General features: G+C 39.3%; 1 protein-coding gene across 24 annotated transcripts in view; it reads left to right on the forward strand.

Moving 5' to 3' along the window:
* N4bp2 (NEDD4 binding protein 2) overlaps positions 1-21,883 on the forward strand; it is a 176,681-nt gene that overhangs the window by 88,145 nt on the left and 66,653 nt on the right. For 11 of the 24 annotated variants that reach the window (XM_087187482.1, XM_087187484.1, XM_087187485.1 and 8 more), the window contains 2 exons: positions 6,504-6,603; positions 20,433-20,512. The gene's annotated coding sequence lies outside the window, so the exon portion shown is untranslated. Of the gene's footprint in view, positions 1-6,503; positions 6,604-7,671; positions 8,024-14,312; positions 14,395-16,968; positions 17,092-20,432; positions 20,513-21,883 lie in introns of those variants that run through there. The other 13 variants (XM_087187492.1, XM_087187493.1, XM_087187491.1 and 10 more) reach the window with 5 other exon arrangements.

Consider the following 21,883-nt stretch of genomic DNA (forward strand, 5'->3'; position numbering starts at 1 on the left):
TTCTCCCTCAAGATGCCAACGTCTTTAAATCCAGGCCTCTGTACAGAGGCCTCTGTCTGCCTCAAGTACTGTACCTCCTATTCCCTCCTTACCTTCACTTTTGTTAATTTGTTCTTGTCTTTCACCTGTTAGTCTGGGTGATTCCTTTGTGAGAAAGCCCCCTTTGATACATGCCTGGTTACAGGAGCCTCTTGTTTCCCTGGCAGTCTGTTCTCTTATCTATCATGTTGTAATTGCTTATTTATCATCTCATCAGGTATTGGTTAGGGTGTAACAAAGGAAAGAAGTAGAGTATGTTTTAAAAAATGATATGATTTTCATGGGATATATTAAAAAAAGAGCTGGGGATGTAGCTCAGTGGCACCCACGCCTGCCTCGAAAGCTCAAGGTCCTGAGTTCAATCCCTGGTAATGAAAAAAGAGCATATATTATAAAAAGGAAATTAAATAGTCATTTTGATGTTTACCTAGTAGGGAAAGGAAAGAGACATCGTATCTGATAAGTGAAAATTTTCCTTTTCTTTTTTTTTTGGTACCAGGGGTTGAACTCGGGTCCTTGAGCTTGCACAGCAGGTGGCAAAACCACTGAGCTAAGTCCCTGGCCCTGATAAATGAAAATTTTCAAGTCAGGAAAGGTACACTAAGCTCTTTTACAGTGTGCATGAAAAGTAAATACCCTTTGATATCCAATTATCATCTATTCAGTTTCTGTATTAGGACTTTTGGAGTGAAAGTGATTGAAATAGCCTGTGGGAGGAAAACTATTGGTTCATATGACCATTTAATAGAATTTGTGTGATGGAGATGGCCGTGAACTCGCCTCTTGTTGTGCCTTCCCTGTACTTACAGCCTGTACATGTGGGCTTTGCTCTGCCCCCTGCAGATGGTACAACCTAGTTCCTGGTGGCACAGGCTCATCTTCTTAGAGGCTCATCTTCTTAGAGCCTCATGTCAGAGACTCTAGTAGATTTGGTCATGTGTCCTTCCCTTGCCCAGTTCCTTCAGGTGAGGAGATGAGATGCATTGCTTAGTTCAGCTAGGACCTGTGATGCCATTTATAGTCAGGGCCCTCTTAGCAGAAAACTGCCTCCTGGTGGGGAGGTTAATGAGTTCTGGGCAGCAAAAAGAATACCTGTTGGGGGCCGGTGATTTAGCTCAATGGTTCCGCCGCCTGCCGTACAAGCGCAAGGACCCGAGTTCGATCCCCAGTACCAGAAAAAAAGAATACCTGTTGTAATTCATACTATTCTTTTGGATATGGGTTCATTTTTTAGGTACTTTGTTTATGGGAAAGACATTCTGTATTATGGACATGGGTGTTCCAGGGTCAGAAATGGTAGGTGCGGTATTTTGAACCTCTACATTGGCCTGTTGGTTTGTGTTAGCCATGTAACAAATATTTATTAAGTTCTTGTTTGCTAAATGAGACACATATCTGTGAGATGCCTACAGAGTACTAGTCTAAAGAGATACATACAAAGGTGCTAAGATAAAGGTATGCCTAAGGTGGAGTGGGAGCTCAATCTAGATCAGACTTTGGGAGAGTGGAAAATGTTCCTGAAAGAAAGTTAATGGAGCCAAGAAGTATGGCTTTGTGGAATGGGGTAGAGGGACTTCAGGGCAGAGCATGTGTGAAGCACAGAGATGTAATATTGCCCTACCTCATGTGGGAAACACATAAATCCAGGTGAAGTAAAGAGTACCTGAGGAGGGGCTAGGGATTTAGCTCAGTGGTGCCTCGCCTGCCTTGCAAGCACAAGGTCCTGTGTTTGAGCCCTGATACCCCCCGCCCCCCCCAAAAAAAGAGTACCGGAGGGGCCATAAGGGAGGAGGCGGCCTGGGGTTGGTAAGGGGCCAGGTCATAGAAGTCCTTGAATGCATTACAAGAAGGTAGAACTTGATCTTGAAATTGATGGCGAACCTTTTAGAACTTTCAGTGGTGACAAACAGGCTGCTGTGGCATGTGTGCCATAGGTTCACCACTGCTATAGAGTCATTGAAGGATTTTGAAGCTGAACCTTCAGCCTTGACGTGCCTATGGAATATCTGCATGGATATGTCTGTCAGGCAGTTAACTCTGCTGGAGTTTGGGAGAGAAGTCCTTGCTGGAGTCAGTCATAGGTGTTGAACTCATGGATGTGGCTAGACCTAGAATAACTATATTGAAAGGCTGGGGGCAGAACCTGGGGGAGCAATGACTGAAAGAGTGAGAGAAGAGAAGGGATTCATGAAGGAGACTGCTAAGGGTCAGGCAGAGACAAACCAGAGGAGTGGTCCCTCCTTCTTCACAGAGGATACATTTCACAGCCCTGAGTGGATACCTGAAATGGCAGAGTGTACCTAACCCTATACAGACTATGTTTTTTCCTGTAAGTACTGTACATGCTTATGGTGAAATGTATTTTATAAATTAGGCACAGTAAGAAATTAGCATAATTAATTATGAAACATAACAGTTATAACAGTGTACTAATGAAAATGTGAATGTGGTCTCAAAACTGTTGACCTGCACTCACCGTTTACCTTATGATGATGTCAGATGATACAATGGCTATGTGATGAGATGAAGTGAGCTGAATGATGTAGGCATTGTGACTAAGCATTAGGCCACTATGCCCTTCCTCATCAAACCTCGGAAAACTGTTCTAACCAGTGTGATGGAGTCTCTTACCATCCTGCTCCTTCCCACCCAAGAGGTCAATCATCCCTTTGGCCCAAGTATCCAGTCTGTTTTGTTTTTTTTTTTTTTAGTACTGGGGATCAAACTTGGGACCTTGCGCTTGTGAGGCAGGTGGTGGAAACACTGAGTTAAATCCCTGGGCCCTGTGTATACATTCTGTATACAATACCTGCCATTGGTCACTTAGTGTTCCTCTCAGTCATCAGGACTACTGCATGGTATTATAGTACTTTTTTATTTTTTATTTTTTGATACAAGATCTTGCTGTATAGTTCAGGTTGGCATTCAACTCACTATGTATCCCAGGCTGGTCTATAACTCACAACAGTTCTCCTGCCTCAAGCTCCCAAGTGCTGGAATTATAGGCATGGGCCACCACACCTGGCTTAGGGATTGTTTGTTTGAACTCAGGCATGTGTGGCACCTGAGCTACATCCCCAGGTCGCAATTGTTTATTTTTGAAGTTTTCTTTTTAATATTTTCAGACTGAGATTGACCACAAGAACTGAAACCACAGAAAGTGAAATCGAGGATAAGGGAAGACTGTTATAGATGGGGGGGCAGATTGCATTGAGTCAGGGAGTCAACAGAAAGTAGAAGCTGAAACAACAAATATGAGCTACCTGTAAGAAACTGATACTAGGGCCAGAGATTTAGGTCAGTAGTACCATGCCTGCTTCACAAGCACAAGGTCTTGAGTTTGATCCCTGGTACTGAGGAGAAAAAAAAAAAACAAAAAAAGAAACTGATACTAGCTGGGGATGTAGCTCAGCGGTGCCGAGCCTCCTGGCAAGCACAAGGTCCTGAGTTTGATCCTCGGTACCAGGGGGAAAAAAAAAGAAAGAAACTAATATTATTCAGGAAATATTAGGAGTTTGTTTACTCTGAGTTAAGAATTCCCCCAATCAGTATCAATTTTGTGTGTATTAAGAAGAATTTTCAGTAGTTCTTTAGGAATAGTTCAGTTTAGGAATTTGGACTTTTTACATTTGTAAAGACAGAAAGGGGATAGAAGATTTTTTGGTGGATGCTGGTTGGGAGGAGAGAAGCTGTTGAGTAGAGGACTGGATATAATATAGCACAGTCATTGGAGTAGTACAAAGCACATAGTAGAGTATTAAGACCAGTAAAGCTATTTTGTCAGGAGACACAGGTTGGTGAGTGATTGATTGTATAGTTGTAATTCAATTTTCTTCATTTCTTAAGATTTTCCTCCCTTCCCCCTTTCCTTTCTTCCATCCTTTTTCTTGCTTGCTTTCTACCTTCCCTTTGTCTTCTTCCCTTTCTGTCTCACTCCTTTTCCCAGGTCCTTGCACATGCGAGGCAAGTGCTCTATCACTGAGTATATCCCCACCCCTATTTCTCAGGGTTTTTATTTGCGATTTTCTTTTTTTTTCTAATTCTTTTTTCTTTCAAATAAAAGAAGACAGTTTATTTAGAAAAAACATGGAAAAGAAAGAAGGTAGACAGCTATGTTGGTAGGATAGGTGGCATCCGAGTTGAATATCCTCTGTTCTGTTTCTTACTCTGCCTCTCTTGTGTCAGTGATTCCCTGTCCTTGCTAAGTCACCATCTCTTTGTCTTTGTAGTGAAACTCTTCATATCAAAGAAAAAAAAATTATGGCGAAAAGTGCATAACATAAAATATACTATCTTAACTGTTAGGTGCACAGTACAATGTTAACTCTATGCACCTTATTGTGCAATTTTTTCATCTTATAAAACTGAAACTATATTCCATTAAACAACTTCTCTTTCTCCCTCCTCCCAGTCCTTGGCAAACCAACATTCTACTTTGTTATCATTCCTAGAAAAATTACCAATAATTCCCAAGCACCTTTTACTCTTCCCATATTCAGCTTTCCCCAGTTGTTCCAAAAAATGACCTTCATTGCTACTTAAAAAAAAAATTGGTTTCAGTTGGGTTCGGTGGCACATCCCTGTAATCCCACCACTTGGGAGGCTGAGGCAGAAGGATCACCTCGAGTTTGAGGCCCACCTGGGCTACATAGTGAGTTCAGGGCCAGCCTGAACTACAAAGGGAGACCCTGCATCAAACAAACAAACAAAAAAGTTTTAATCAAGGGCTGCCCATTGCATTAACTATCTCATTTTCAGTGTAGACATGTCCCTCCTAGCCATCGACTCTCGTTTACCTTTCTTCTTCATGATATTGACTTGGTGGCTCTGTTGAGACTCTATTACTTTTGTATTGCTGGTTTCCTCCTCATGGTGTGCTGTGGGTACTTCCTTTGTCCCCCCCCTATTTACTGAAAACAGAGTTAGATCGAAAGGTGTGAGTAGACTTAGGTTAAACATTTTGGAAGGGTACTTTGTTTAGTGATGCTGTGTACTTCATATTGTTTCATGATAACAAGTATGTAGTGTCTAGTTCCACTATTATAACTTTACCTTGATTACTAAGGTAAGGTGGTAACAGTCTAAATGGTCATTTCATTTTTGCATCTAGCAAGTAAGCTGTGGGATGGTATTTTGTTCACTTTTTTTCTTTTTTTTGTGCCGGGGATCGAACTTGGGACCTTGCGCTTGCAAGGCAGGCGCCAGAACCACTGAGCTAAATCCCTGGGCCCGGGACGGTATTTTGATACCATTGATTTCTATCAACTTTTCACAAAATGGGGTTTTAAACATTTGTTGGTTTATTTCTGGGTTTTGTTATCATTTATTTGTGAAACTAACAACTGCAGGCCTGTAATCCCAGTTATCTAGAGACTGAAGCAGGAAGATTGTAAATTCGAGGCCAGCCTATGCAGTTTAGTGAGCCTTTTTCTTTTTTTTTTTTTGGTACCAGGGATTGAACTCAGGTCCTTGTGCTTGCGTAGCAGGTGGCGAAACCACTGAGCTAAATCTCCGGCCCTAGCCTTTATCTTTTTTTTTTTTTTTTTTGTGGTACCAGGGATTGAACTCAGGACCTTGCACTTGCGAAGCAGGCATGGTGCCACTGAGCTAAATCCCTGGCCCCCTAGCCTTTTTCTTAATAAGAGTTGGAGATGTAGCACAGTGCTCCCTGGATTCAATCCCTAGGACTGCCCCTTCCCCCCCAGGCAATGAAAGGTAAAAACTACCATGCAATTTAAAAAATCTTGCTTTCTTCTGATTTTGTTTTCAGTCTTCTTTGGAATAGATGAAAAAAACAACAGCCTAGACCAGACATGGCAGTGGGAGGACAGGTCAGCTGAGGGGACCTAGAGCTAGAAAGGAAGCAAGAGCCAGAGGAGGAGCCTGGCTTGACTGATGGAGGCTGTCCTGCATACCAGCACCTGGTCCAAGGGATATTCCAACTCCAGGTGAAAACAAAATAGGCCGGACCTGGTGGCTGAGGCCTGTAATCTCAGCACACTCAGGAGGCCTAGGCAGGAAGATTGCTGTGAGTTCGAGGCCAGTCTGAACTATGTAGCAAAACCCTGTCCCAAAAAACAAAGCAAAACAAAAAACACAAAATAAAACAGGAGCTTTTTTTTCTCTTCATTGATGATACTTGATCAGCTATTTAATGTAGTTTTATTTTCCATTGTTGTACGCTTAATATCTAGCTGTCTTAATAAAGACAAGGTTTCCTTCGTCATCTGGGGCTATTCTGTTACTTTGAAGTAGTGCTTTACTCAAAAAAGGTAGAATAAGTGCTAAGTTTTTTTCCTCCATGTAACTATTTTCAGAATGTACTAATTAACTCTAATGGTGGCAAATGATGTCTGTGTCTTTTTCTTTGGAATATATTTACATCGTGAATAGTCTTGGATTTTTCATTTGAGATTATAAATTGATATAAATTTGCTTTTATTATGCAACATTTTATTTTACAGTAAGAAGACACTGTGTTAGAGAACAGGAAGAGCTGTAAAGTTTGCAGATATCAACCATGGCCTTTCTAAGGATGTTGGTTGCATCAGTGCCAGAAAGATGGTAAGTATTAATAAAATGGTAGGATATAAGGCTAGAAAAAATAGCTCAGTGGTCAAGTGCTTGGCCAGCATGTGTGAGGCCCTGGGTTTAATCCCAAGTAACACGTGGACACACACACAAAATTGTAGGGTATGAATATTTTACACATAGATTTTTAAGCTTTCATTTACATATTTGAGTGATTAAAAGAAAAACTTCTCATGAAAAGGGAAATAATCACAGATTTTTGTTAGTAGAATTTCCAAAAGAGCTGGTGGTGATATAAAATGTATCGACTCAAAGAATCTATCTCCGGTACTGGAAAAAAAAAAAAGTATTGACTCAAAGAATCTAAAGAACTGTATTGCAGTCCGGTTTTCCCATTTAGTGAGGGTTTTATTTTCTCTAACCCTAAAATGCCATTTCTTACTCTTTTATATTTTACACATCATTCATCAGCCATCCACAGATATTTGTGTACCTACTTTAGGTGTGGAAGAATACACTGCCATGATCCATGTTTTCAAGGCACACAGTTAGTTGTAGAGCTAAACTCATGCAGATGAAAATATTTTAGTTCCAGTGTGGCCATCTTGGGAGGTGGCCATCCTGGGAGGTGGCGCCCTCCCTGGGCTCTGCAGAGGTGGCGCAGGAGAGCACAGCTCTGCCTATGAGGTGTACAGTCCCTTTTCACCAGGGTCGAGATGAAGTTGGACTTGCATATTGTTGTAGCTTCTCTTGAGTCTGTCGGACTATGACCGAGGAGACAAAAGTAGGTAGAAAACATGTCCAATGGGAGTGAGGGGAGAAAATATAAGTCAGTAAAACCAACAATAGAAATCTCTAAGATAATTAAGGAGGGGCAGTACTACAGTAAGTAGAGAAGGTTATAGAAAATGTTGAAGGATTATAGAGAAATACACCTTCCTACCACTTTTTAGCCAAATGCTATGTATTGTTCAACAACTGGCTTTTACATTTAATAGAAAATCTTAGAGCTCTGATTTCTACTCACCACTTTTTTCCTTAACTGCTGCATGATATTTCAGAGTGATTTTTGCTATAATTTAAGTATATTCTTTTCCATCAATATTTAGATGTCTTCAGTTATCAATTATAGTAGTTTTTCTGATGTATAGATACATTTTCAGATGAGTAATGCCAGATGAGGTGATGTATACCTATGATCCCAGCATTTGGGAGGCTGGGTCAGGAGAATTGCAAATTTGAGTCCCATATGGGCAACTTAACAAGACCCTGTCTCACACACACACAAAAAAAGGTGGTGGTGATGTACCCAGTGGTAGAATGCCCTGGTTCACATTTTCTGTCAATATTGTCCTTTTTAGGCTGGGCTTGGTGGCACACACCTGTAATCTCATGACTCAGGAGTCTGAAGCAGGAGGATTGCCTCGAGTTTGAGGCCAGCCTGGGCTATATAGTAAGTTTAAGGCCAGCCTGAACTACACGGCGAGACCCTGTCACCTAAAACAAAACCAAACCAATCTTTTTTAGTGACATATCCTTGGTATCTTTTTTTTTTTTTTTTTTTGGTACCGGGGATCGAACTTGGGACCTTGCACTTGCAAGGCAGGCACCAGAGCCACTGAGCTAAATCCCCGGCCTATCCTTGGTATCTTCATGAGACTTTAGTATCTGCCTTACCCTTCTCATACAGTGTACTTGAAATCATCTTTCATTCCTAGAAAGATTGTGTTGGTCTTTGGTAGCATTAGTATTCGAGGGAAATGTTTTCTCATCTTGTCTGGGTCCTGTAGCTTCCCTATGTAGTCCTACAGAGAGAAGCTTTTTATTTGAGTTTTAAAGAACTAAAGTATTAGTATATTTGGTTGTTAATATCAATTTTCTTAAGCCTATTCTTCCTAGATAGGTGATAATGAGTATTAAATAGAATATCTTTTGTGTGTGTGTGGTGCTGGGGATGGAATCCAGGGTCTTGTGCATGCTAGGCAAGCACTCTACCAGGAAGCTACATCCTCAGCCTTCAGGATTTATTGTTATAGGAATACTGTAGTTTTTGGATATTATACCAAAATGTTAAGTTATTTAAAGTTACTGGTTATCGGAGGGTGATTAATCCTCCGACTGCTTACAGAGTGGGACAAGGGGAATGGTGAGGGCTAAAGAAAGACAATAGAGGGCTGGGGATTTAGCTCAGTGGTTCCATCGCCTGCCTCGCAAGCTCAAGGACCCGAGTTTGATCCCCAGTACCAAAAAAAAAAAAAAAAAAAAAAAGAAAGAAAGACAATAGAGACTTCCAGCATAAAGAACATGAGGGCCCACTGGGAGGTCAGTGCCTCAGAATGGGCAAAGATAAAGACCTTCCAAGCTAGCCGCTATTTATTGGGTACACACAATAATTGGAGGAAGTATCAGGTGATTTAGGGGTGGTGGTAATCCTATGTTAATGAGGATCTTAGATCGTTGAAGATTTTATGTTGATGAGGGCAGTCAGGAGGGCATTCTTTGTTTTTTTTTGGATCTAACTCAGGACCTTGTGCTTGTGAGGCAGGCATGGTGTCACTAAGCTAAATCCCTGGCCCAGGAGGGCATTCTTACAATAATTTACAATAGTAGGTGGGGAAAAAAAAACCAAAAAACAAAAAATAATAGTAGGTGGGACAGATAGCAGGCTAATGAAGTTGTCCTTCCCCTGGGTGAAAACTTTCTCTCTCTCTCTTTTTTTTTTTTTTTTGGTACTGGAGATCAAACTCAGGTCCTGTGCTTGCGCAGCAGGTGGCGAAACCACTGAGCTAAATCCCTGGCCCTCTCTTCTTTTTTAATCAGTCCTCCTCTGAGAACCAGGATGTCTTCAGCTGGTGCACTCTTGCCCTTGAGCGTCATAGTATCATGGAACCATAGAAACCTCAATTTGTGACCAGAGGCAGAATGGAGTTATGTTTCCAAATGTCATAGCCAACTAGTGGGCAAGGTGACGTTAGACAGCTATAGTCATTCTTTAATTATGAAATGATTTTTCCCCCAAAATTATGTAGAATGACTCTCAACAACTGGTTTTTATCATACACTACGTATAACAGATGTATTCATAAAATGAAATGGGAAGGTTTTGTGTGTTGATGATGTGATTCTCAGTTGGAAGTATTTTTGAAGCATTTAATTGGTACATCCACTTTAATGATGGTTCCATTGCCATACTGCTGTCGAGTTTATTCACTCTGCTACTATTCGTAGAGTTCATAAGCCTTCTGTTTACGTGCTGGCCCATTATGATGGTAATCAGGAAACGAGTATTCATCAATTAGGTTTTCTACGAGGTTAAAATTGAATATTAGAGGTAGAAAAGTTTGGAAAATATGTGTATGGAATTTATACACAAATAATTACTATATTAATAATTGTTTTTAGATTCTTCAAGCCAGTCTTTTCATATTTCTCCATAATATATCCAACTTTATCCATCTTTATTTTCTATATAGTTTTTAGGATATACTGTCTTTTGCCAGGGATTTAGCTCAGTGGTTTCGCTGCCTTCTACGCAAGCGCAAGGACCGGAGTTTGATCCCTGGTACCAAAAAAAAAAAAAAAAAAGAATATACTGTCTATTTAGGTTAAATTTGTATATGAAAAAACTATCCAAGCTTACTTAAACTGATGTTCTAAACTAGGTGTGGTGGCGCATGCCTGTAATCCCAGCACTTGGAAGGCTGAGGCAGGAGGATTGCCATGATTTGAAGGCCAGGCTGAGCTCCATAGTGAGACCCTGGAAAAAACCAGCCAAACAAAAAATAAACAACAACAAAAAACTTGTGTCTTAATGAGGATGTTCTTAAGGAAAAAGGAAGATAAAAGATCAGATAATAAAAGTTACACAACCATCATTTCTTGTGGAATTAGTAGGACTGAAATAAATTGGATATGAAAAATAAGATTGGTGGGCTGGGGATTTAGCTCAGTGGTTCCACCACCTGCCTCAAAAGCGCAAGGTCCTGAGTTCGATCCCAGGTACCAAAAAAAAAAAAATTGGTAATTGGAATGTAGTATCAGCTATGTATGTTTATATATGTCAGAATTTCTGCAGTATAGTCATTAATTGGACTCAGACTACCTATGGTATGTGTTTAGATCTTTTTCCATATAAAATAGACGCAATGAAAGAAAAGACTGAGGCCAGGTGTGGTGCTGTATACCTGCAATCCCAGCACTTGGGAGGCTGAGGTAGGAGGATTGCTATGAGTTTGAGGCCAGCCTGGGCTGTATAGTGAGTTCAAGACCAGCCCGAACTATATAGAAAGACCCTGTCTCAGTACACACAAAAACCCCAAACAAATTAAAAAATACATTTACTAATATACTACAGATTTGGAAATTGTAAAAGTAGTATATAAAAATCATTTATAATCCTTTACTCACAAATTTTTAGTCTGTTCTAATTCAGTCCCATTTGGGTGCCCATGTAGATTCCATGTAGTTTGTGTCTTGCTTTCTTTCTTAACATAGTTTTTAAAAAAACTCCAACTAAATGCTAAGACAATATTTTAAAAAACAGCCATTTTACTTATTTGTTTGTTTGTTTATTTATTTATTTTTGAGACAGGGTCTCCTTTGTAGTTCAGGCTGGCCCTGAACTCACTATGTAGCCCAGGCTGTCCAGGAACTCTTAGTGATCTTCCTGCCTCAGTCTCTGGAGTGCTGGAATTACAGGTGTGCACCACCACACCTGGCTTTTGTTTTGTTTTGAGATGAGGTCTTGCTGTGTTGTCTGGGCCTCCTTTGAACAAGTAGGCTCAAGCAATTTTCCTGCCCCAGCCTTCTAAGTAGCTGGGAATATACTCATGTGCCACCATGCCCAGCTCTAAACAGTTTTAAATTGCTACCTAAAATTGAGGGGAGGGTAAAGGTGGGAGGAGAGGAGAGAGAGAAAGAACACAAATATATTTTGAATTTAGAGTTGGCAGGCTTTGCCAAGGGATTAAATATTAGATAGGAGGTAGAGGGGATGGCAGCACAGCTGGCATTTGGCCTCCCAGCTGTGAATTGTTGTTGTGAGTTGAGATTTGGAAGAGCAGTTAGGACAGGTCTCCAGTGAAGGGCCAGGTCACTCGTACATACCTGTTTGGGGACGTTTATAAGATACAGAGTTGAGATACTCAGTAGGTAGTTTGCTGTCTGGGGTCAGAAAAGAGGTAGTGATTGGAGGCATTAATTTATTGCCATGTTGGTTGGTAGTGTTTAAAGCTCAGACTGGATGGGACTACCAAGGGAGGGGATGGGACTGTGGAAGAGTTGAGAGGTGGGAAAATCGATAGCAGCCATGTCCTCAGGAGAGAGCAAGTTCTTAGGAGGAAGGATTGATCATTCTATTTTTATTTATTTAAGTTTTTTAAGACAGTCTCACTATGTAGCTCAGGCTGACCTTGAACTTGAAGTGATCCCTCCTGCATCAGCCTCTAAAGTACTGGGATTACAGGCGTTGGATTACTAGGGATCATTCTAGATAAGGACTGGGAATTGACCATTTAATTTTATTTTCTGATGGTTGCTAGTATAAAGAAATACAACCTGTCAATCTTACTAAATTGTCTGATTGATCCAATACTGTATAGATTTCTTTTGGATTTTGTATGCACACAAAACTTACAGTAATGATAGTTCCACATCTTCTTTCTTTATTCTTATAACTCTTATTTCCTTTAAAGTCAGTGTGCGATCTGTGACTTCTAGTACAATGTAGTTCAGAAGTGGTGATCCCACCCTGCTATAGTGGTACACACCTGTAATCCTAGCACTCTGGGAGGCTGAGGCAGGAGAATCACAAGTTCAAGCCCAGTTTGGGCAATTTAGCAAGACCCTGTCTCAAAATAAAAAATAAAAAAGGGTTAGGGGTGTAGTTTAGTGCAAAGGCTCTGGGTTCAATCCTCAGGACCTCGGGATAGGGTAGGTGGGAGTGGGGGAGCAGCGCGGGGGTGGGGCTAGTGAGCTTTCTTTCATTTCTACTGTACTTGCAAAAGAAAAACTTGTAGCAGTTCACAAGTGCTTTGTTTTTTCTGTGCCTTTGTCAGTTCTTTTTTGTTTCTAGTTTGTGTAGATTTATTTTGAGTGAATATTGACTTTTTAGGGGCCGGGGATTTAGCTCAGTGGTTCTGCTGCCTGCTTTGCAAGCACAAGGTCCTGAGTTTGATCTCTGGTACCAAAAAAAAAATAATTGACTTTTAAAAAATGCTTTTTCTGATAACATTGAGTTGATTATGTGATTTTTCTTTTTGTTAATGTCAGAAATTACAGTGCTTTTCAAATTTAAAACAACTTTATATCCTTAAAATAAATAGATGCATTGTTCTTTTTTTAATTTTAAAAATGTTATTTACTTATTTATTTTGTAGCATTAGAGATTGAACCCAGGGTCTTCACACTGAGTTATATCCCCAGCCCTTTTTTATTTTTATTTGTTTTGTTTGTTGTTTTTTTGAGACAAGGTCTTGCTTTGTAATTCAGGCTGGCCTTGAACTCACTATGTAGGCAGGCTGGTTTGAACTCACAGAGATCCTCCTCCCTCAGCCTCCCTAGTGCTGGGATTACAGGCGTGCACCACTGTGCCTGGCACTTATTTTTATTTTATTGAGACAGAGTTTTTTTGTTTCTTTTTTGCAGTACGGGGGATTGAACTCAGGACCTTGCACTTGTCAGGCAGGCGTGGCACCACTGAGCTAAATCCCTGGCCTGAGACAGAGTTTTGCTGTCAGTAAATTGTCCTGGCTGGGTTTGAACTTGTGATTCTCCTGCCTCAGCCTTCCAAGTGCTGGGATTACAGGTGTGCACTACCACGCCCAGCACTTATTTTTATTTTATTTTATTTTTGGTACTGGGGATCAACTCTGGACCTTGTGCTTTTGAGGCAGGTGGTGGCACCACTGAGCAAAATCTCCGGCCCAATTTTTATTATTGAGAGGGTTTTGTTAAGTTAGTAAGTTGCCCTGGCTGGACTTGAATTTGAATTTGAACTTGTGATCCTCCTGCCTCAGCCTCCCAGAGTGCTGGGATTACAGGTATGTGCTTCACACCTAGCTGATGCATTGTTCTTTCTATAAGTCACTAATATAATTTTTATATTATGTTATGTAATTTGTCACTAATATTTTGTTCAGAAATGTTGCATCTGTTTTCATTAGTGAATAGATCTGTTAGGTTTTTTTTTTTTTTTTTTTTTTTTTTTTGGTACCAGGGATTGAACTCAGGACCTTGCGCTTTCGAGGCAGGTGTCGGAACCATTGAGCTAAATCCCCGGCCCCCCAGGTGTTAGTTTTTTAAATCTTTTTTTTTTTTTTTTCTTCAGATAAGGTCTCACTATATAATTCAGGCTGACCTTGAACTCACTATGTAGCACAGGTTGGTCTTGAACTCAACATGATCCATCTGCCTCAGCCTCCCTAGTGCTGGGATTATAGGTGTGTGCCACCATGCCCAGCCATTTTTATTTCTTGTAATATCTTGGTAAGGTTTGGGATCAGGATTAGGCTGGCTTCATAAAGTAAGTCAGCATGTCTCCCTTCCCCTCCTTTTCCTTTCTTTTCCCTCTCTTTCCCTCCTTCCCTATCTTTTCTTCCTTCTCTCCTTTTTTTCCATATTGCTCAGGCTATTCCCAAATTTACGGGCTCAAGTGATTCTCCTGCCTCAGCTTCTCGAGTAGCTGGGACCATATAGGTGAGCACCACTACTCCTGGCTTCATTTCCTCTTTTTCTATTCTTAGGAAGAGTATATAAGATTGGTATTAGAGATTCATTTAATGAAACCATCGAGACCTGGAGTTTAATTTGTGGGAAAGTTTTAAGGTATGGATTTTATTCCTTTAATAGATAAAGGACTATCAGATTTTGATGTATCAAATATAGTGTGATATAATTAATTTATTCCTTTCATTTAAAGTTAGTGACATAATTGTTTATATTCTTAAATTTCTTTTTAAAATATATGATTATAGGTTTGATAGTGATGTCCTCTTGTTTTCCATTTCTGGCATTATTTATGCCTTCTCCTTTTTAAAAATAATTTTTGCCATGCTGGGGATTTAGCTCAGTGGCACAGCGCCTGCCTGGCAAGCGCTAGGTCCTGAGTTTGATCCCCAGTACCAAAAAAAAAATTGCCAGAGATTTATTATTCTTAATTTTGATTCCTTTTCATGTATATTTGTTTTCTGTTCATCATTTTCCTTCTTTTTCTGTTCTGTTCTTCATTTCCTTCTTTATAGTTTCTTTGGATTTGATTTTCTGTTTTTTCCCAGTTGCTTGTGTTGAATGTACATCATTGATTTTTTTTCAGCCACTTGCCTCCTTCCCCTCCACCTCCCCTCTTTCTCCCCACCCTTCTTCCCCAATTCTCCCCCTCTCCCCTTTTTTCTCTGCCCTCTTTCTCTTCTCCTCCCTTGTCCTTCCCCTCTTCTTTTTGTGGTACTGGAGATTGGACCCAGGGCATTGCACATGCTAGGCAAGTGGCATCTGGCCCTTTTTATTTTGAGACAGAATCTTGCTGAATTGCCCAGGCTGGCCTTGAATTTGTGATCTTCCTGCTTCACTAGGCTTTTGCCACCATGCCTGGCTTTTATTCTTTTCTAATATATACATTTATATATATCATCTTCTATGCATGGCTTTCGTTGTACCCCACAGGTTTGAATATATGAAAGTGTTTGGTTCAAAATATTTTCTAATTAACATACTAAGTTCTTCCTTGACTCGTGTAGAAGTGTGTTTAGTTTTCAATTACTGTAATTAGGTTCTAATTATATTTTTGCTACTGATTTCTAGAATAATTTTATGTGTACTTAAAATAAAGTATATTCTGTGGTTTTTGAATTCACTGTTTTATAGATAATAAGTCAAATTATGTTTATCGTGTAGCTTAAATCTGTGGCCTTACTGTTTTTCCTTCTCCTCCTCCTCCTTTTCCTTCTCCTCTCTTTCTCTTCTTCATTTTCCTCCAATGGTAACATCTTTATAAAAATGCAGTAGGAGAGCACAGCCAGGATATTCATATTAATGCAGTCAAGATACAGAAATCTCTCAAGTGGCCCTTTAGTGAGCCTCTTACTTTTGCCTTGGCACCACTAATCTCTTCTCCTTTTCTGTGATTGTCATTTCAAGAATGTTATCCAGATAGAATCATTCAGTATATGACTTCTTTCACTGTGTATAATTCTCTGGAATTCCACCCAGGATTTTGTATGTATCAGTGTGGTAGTTGGTTTTTAATTATTGACTAGTATTTTTTTTTTTGTACCAGGGATCAAACTCGGGACCTTGTGCTTTTGAGGCAGGCGCCAGAACCACTGAGCTAAATCCCCGGCCCTATTGACTAGTATTTTATGGAATGAATGTATCATAGTTTGTTTGACCATTCATCCATTGAAAGACATCTGACTTGTTTTCAGTTCTTTTTTTTTTCCCCCAGTTCTTGATTATTATGAATAAAGCTGCTATAGAACTGGGAGTGGTGGCACACCCTTGTAATCCCAGCTATTTGAGAGCCTGAGGCAGGAAGATTACAAGTTTGAGCTCAGTCTGGGCAATTTAGTTCTTTATATATCCTAGGGACTAGTCCTTTGTCACATATATGGTATGTAAATATTTTTTCCTAGTATATGGAGTGTCTTTGCATCTTATTAAAGTGTCTCTCATAGAGCAAAAGTTTCTGGATTTTTGGGATTTTTTTTGAGGCAGTATGTAGTTTATGTAGTTTAGACTGGCCTTAAACTCAATATGTAGCCCAGGCTGACCTGGAAATCATGACAATCATCCTGCCCTGGAACTCATGGCAGTCCTTCTGCCCCAGCCTCCTGCGTGCTGGAATTACAGGTATGCACCACCATGCCCAGCCAAAAGTTTCTGTTTTGATGAAGTAAAAATTATCAGTTTTTCATTTTATGGATCATGGTTTTGGTGTTTTGGGGTTTTTTTTCCTGTAGATCCTGAAATTTTCTCCCATGTTTTTTTTTTTTTCCTCCCTGTGACAGTTTTATAGTGGCCAGGTACAGTGACTACTCCCAGCTACTCAGGAGGCTGAGGTGGGAGTTTGAGGCCAGCTTGGGCAATTTAGCAAGACCTTGTTTCAAAATAAAATTCAAAAAAGGGCTGGGGATGTAAATCAGTCATAGAACTCTTGCCTTGCATGTGCAAGGCCCTGAGTTCAATTCCTGGTACTACAAAAAAATCATAGTTTTGTATCTTATATTTAAAACCATGGTCCATTTTGAGTTAACTCTTCTGTAAAGTTTGTAGACTTAGGTCAAGCTTTGGCTTTTCACTTGTGGGTGTCCACTTAACTCCATCGCTTATCATTCATATCATTCAGCATCATTCATGTCATTCATTGTATGTTCTCCATTGACTTACTTCTGCACCTTTGTCAAGAGCCATTTGGCGAGCTGGTGGTACTTTCCCGTAATCCCAGCTCTCTGGGAAGCTGAAGCAGGATTACAAGTATGAGCCCAGCCTGAGTGGCTCAGGAAGACCCTGTTTCAAAAATGGGGAAGGGTGAGTAATGTATGTTAGTGCCAAGGCCTTGGGTTCAGTTCTCAGTACCATTAAAAAGAAAATCTTTGGGGGATATTTTGTTGGTGTATTTCTGGAGTTTCTCTTGTGTTCTGAGATCCATAGTCTGTTATCAAGTCTATGTATTGTTTACTCACTGATACCATATTACCTTAATTATTGTAGCTATTTTACAACTCTTGAAGTTGGGCTGATCTCTTCCATGCTCTGTGTGTGTGTGTGTGTGTGTGTGTGTGTGTGTGTGTGTGTGTGTGTGCGTGCATGCATGTATGTGTGTGTGTGAGGTGGGGATGGAACCCAGGGCCTCAGTGTATACTAGGCAAGCTCTCTACCAATGATCTACACCTCCAGCTCTCTGCTCTATTTTTCAAAATTGTTCTACCTTGCCTATATCTATAAACATCTTGTTTGGGATTTGGTAGGAATTGTGTTAAACCGGTATAGCAACCTGGGGAGAATCACTATCCTTACTTTGTTGAGTCTTTCAGCCCATGAACATGCTGTGTCTTTCCATTCTTTTAGATCTTTGATTTCTTTTAAAAAAATTTTTTAATACTCTTTTGTTAAGTTTATTGGTATATTTTAGGTATATAATACAGTTGCATTCATCATTGGGATCTTGTACCTTTACATGATGTATCTTGGTAGATCTTTGATTTCTTTCATCACTATTTGTAGTTTTTTGGATACAAGCTCTGTACTTTCTTTGTTGGATTTGTACCTACGTATTTCATTTTTTTGAGTGATTGTGAATGGTATTGTAATTTAATTTCTGTATCTGTGTTCATTGGTAGTAAATATATAGTGTTTTTTGTATGCTTAATTTGTGTCCCCACTTAATGGTTGGAGATTTTGTAAATTTCTTAGGGTTTTCTATATAGACAATCATGCCATTTGCAAATAGGGGCACTTTTATTCTTTTCTATGTGTGTATGCTTTATTTCTTTTTTTTTGGTCTTGTTTCACAAGCTAGATCCTCCAGCATTACTATGTTGAATAAAAGCGGTTAAAGTAGGCATCCTCACTGTATTCCTGATTTTAAGAGGAAAGTATGTAGTATTTCCCCACTAAATATATTGTTAACTGTTGTCTTTTTCTTGGTACTGGGGATTGAACTCAGGACCTTGCCCTTTCAAGGCAGGCGGCGCACTGCTGAGCTAAATCCCCAGCTCAGCTGTAGTCTTTTATAGATGGTCTTTAATGAGTTGTGATAGTACCCTCTATTCCTGTTTTCCTAGAATTATTTTAAAATCATGAATGGGTGTTGAATTTTGCCAGATTTTTTTCTGTATTGTTAACTGTAATTCTTTTCTTTACCCTGTTCACGTAATAGATTACACTGATTTTTGAATATTGAACCAGATTTGGATTCTTAGGATAAATTTTACTTTGTGGTATATAATTCTTTTTATATATTGCTGATTTTGATTTGCTAATATTTTGTGAGGGATATTTTTGTATCTACATTCATAAGGGATATTGGTGCATAGCTTTTGTTTTATTTTTGATTTTGTACTAGTTTTGTCTGGTTGTGTATCAGGATAGTATTAGCTCCATAAATGAGTTGAAAGTGTTTCCTCTTTTTTTTTTTAAGATACTCTATAGAATTAGTGTTAATTTTTCATGAAAATGTTAGAATTCTCCACTCAAGCCATTTGGTCCTGGATTTTTTTTTTCTGGTATCAGGAATTGAACTTAGGACCTTGTGCTTGCTGTGCAGGTGCAGTGCTGCTGAGCAGTCGAATTTTTGTTTCAAAGTTGTGAATAAAATTTTATTTTAAAAAATTGTGTATATATTATTATATCTATATATCTATATATGTATATATATAACTCAATATTGAGTGAGTTATGGTAGTCTGTAATTTTTTTTTTTGAGGTACTGGGGATTAAACCCAGAACCTCACGCTTGCCAGGCAGGCACAGTACTGCTGAGCTACATTCCCCAGCCCAGTCTATAGTTTTTGAGAAACTGGCAAATTTTATCTAAGTTTTCAAATTTTCATATGTATAATTGTTAATTTTTTCCTTTAGCTTTCTTTCTTTTTTTTTCTCAACTCCCCCACCCCCACCCCTTGTACCAGGGATTGAACTCAGGACCTTGGGCTTGCCAGGCAGGCACAGTGTCACTGAGCAGCTACAGCCCTGGCCCTCCTTTAGCTTTCTAATATCTGTAGGCTATATAGTGATATCCTCTTCATTCCTGTTTTTGGGAATTTGTGTCTTTTCTCATTTTTCTTTTTTTGTTTTTCTTCTCATTTTTCTTTGAACTAAGTTTGTCGGTTTTATTGACCAGTGAACAGTACTTTTAAAAGTTAATTTTCTGTTTCACTTTTATGGATACATGTTCTTTCATTTACCATTTCCTTCTGTCTGCTAACTTTAGGTTTATTTTGCACTTCTTTTTGTGATAGATACTTGGATTATTGATTGAAGACTTTTCTTCTTTTCTAGCTTATTTCACAAGCTAGGTCCTCCAGCATTATGTTGAATAAAAGTAGTTAAAGTAGACATCCTCACTGTATTATAACATTTAGTGCTATAAATTTTCTTGTTATCACTTCTTTAAATGTATCTTGCAAATTTATCTTGGTGTAGTTTGATTTTCATTTATTTCAGTATATTTAAACATTTTTGCTTGAGATGTCATCCTTGACCCATGATTTGATTAGACGTATACTGCTTTGGGCCGGGGATTTAGCTCAGTGGCACCACACCTGCCTCGCAAGCGCAAAGTCCTGAGTTCAATCCTGTACTGCAAAAAAAAAAAAAAGAAGAAGAAGCTTCACTTCTAAGTGTTTGGAGATTTTCCTGTTATCTTTCTGTTATTGATTTCTAGTATTATTTTGTGTGGTTGAAGAATGGACTCTGTATGCTTTCAGTACCTTTACGTTTGTTAACGTTTGTTATTTAGCTTAGATCACGCTGTATCTTGGAAATGGTTCTATGGGCATTTGAAAATAATGTGTGTTCTGCTGCTGTTGGGTGGAATGTTCTCTAAACATTAGATCCTTGATTATTATTGTTGTTCAGTTCTGAATTCTTGGGATTTTCTAATAGTTTTTATAAATTGTTAATGGAGCAATATTAAAATCTCTTTAACTGTAGTGAACTGGTCTCTTCCCTTTTAGTTCTGTCGGTTTTTTTCTTCACCTGTCTTGTAGCTGGTTGTTTAGTACTTAGACATTTAGGGTTGCTATATGTTCTGTTGGATGGATACTTTATGTAATGTCCTTTTTTGTTTCTGTTAATTTTCTTTGTTTTGAATTCTTATATATAAAAATGTGATTTTATTTAATTTTAATTAATTTGAATTTAAATAGGCACATGTGGCTGGTGGCTGCCATACTGACAGTGCAGTTGTGGAAGGTGGAGAGAGCTATGACACAAATTTAATTAAAAGGTAAATTTTATAGTATGGTAGGAGATGATGAAGGGCAATGGGTGGTTAGCAGGAAGGGGAGATTGGGACAAAGGGATTGGGATATTTGATTTTCAGTTGATGGTCAGGCTCAGAAATCACTGAATATGACACTTGAACAGAGATTTGAAGGTATGAGAGAGTTAGCAACGCAGATATTTTGGGGAAGCATATATCAAGCGTTAGGAGGAAGGTAGGCCATTTTTAACAACTTTAGGTTTTACAATTTGAGAGTTTAGAGCAGACCTGATTATTCTGGTTATTATGTTGAAAATAGAAGGTAGAGGATAAGGGTACAAGCAAGGAAACTAGTTAAGAGATAGAACACACTGGAAAGGTGATGGTAGTCAGATCAAATGGTTAGAACAGATTTTGGGAAAAATATCAGATATATAATTTTGAGTATTTTAAGTTTGGTGTGTTATTAGATACAAACAAACAGAGAAAACAGGGAGATTGTAGTTCTACTCCAGATATATGGATCCCTGCCTTTGTAGAACTTATCCTTTACTGGACTATGGATGATAAACACAATAAACAAATAAAACATATACAGTGGACCCTTTAGTTACAACCTGCCTGACATACGAACAACTTGAGTTATGACCGGAATTTTAGTTTTAACTTACGATCAGTCTTGAGTTATGACTGGCCACTTGTGCTTCCAAATGGTCTCAGATTCAGATTTAACCCTTAAAGAGTTCTGGAAGGAACATTACTGTGAAGAGTTAATTGAGAAACCTGGGCCAGTGTCTTCCTAGGGACCCTGAGATCTGCCTGTATACAGGAGAGAGACTTTAAAGGCTGTGTAGAGGAGCCTGAGCTTTCAATTGACCAACTTGAGTTAAAGCCAGCCCTGGGGAATGCACTGAATTCATAAATTATAAGGGCCCACTCTACTATGTCAGAAGAGAGGTCCTGTGGAAAAATTGAAGTAGGGAAAGAGGGTTCATAGGTTGAGGAACTGAGTTCCTGAGATAGTAGCATATTCACTAGTGATAAGAAGGTGGTAAGGAAATAGCTGGGAGAAAAGTAGTTCAGAGAACCAAGGTGTAAAGGTTCCCAGGTGGGAGCATGACTGATGTGTTTGAAGAAGAGCAAAGAGGCTCAGTATGCATGGAGTGGCATGAGCAAGGAAAGGAGGGCTGGGGAATGACAGTACAGAGGCAACAGTATCTGGGTTGTAGGCCATTGTAAGCCCTCTGGCTTTCATCCTGAGGTGGGAAGCTAGTAAATAGATTAGCAGAAAGAGGCATGATCCAATCTGCAGTTTAATTAAGTCACTCTGCTTGCAGTGCTAAACAGACTAAAGGGACAAAGGTAGAAGCAGGAAAATTGGTTAGACTAAGGAGT

This window comes from Heterocephalus glaber, unplaced genomic scaffold (assembly GCF_053883595.1).
Source record: "Heterocephalus glaber isolate CG9 unplaced genomic scaffold, H.glaber_assembly_v1.0 deba00001509, whole genome shotgun sequence".
NCBI lineage: Eukaryota > Metazoa > Chordata > Mammalia > Rodentia > Bathyergidae > Heterocephalus > Heterocephalus glaber.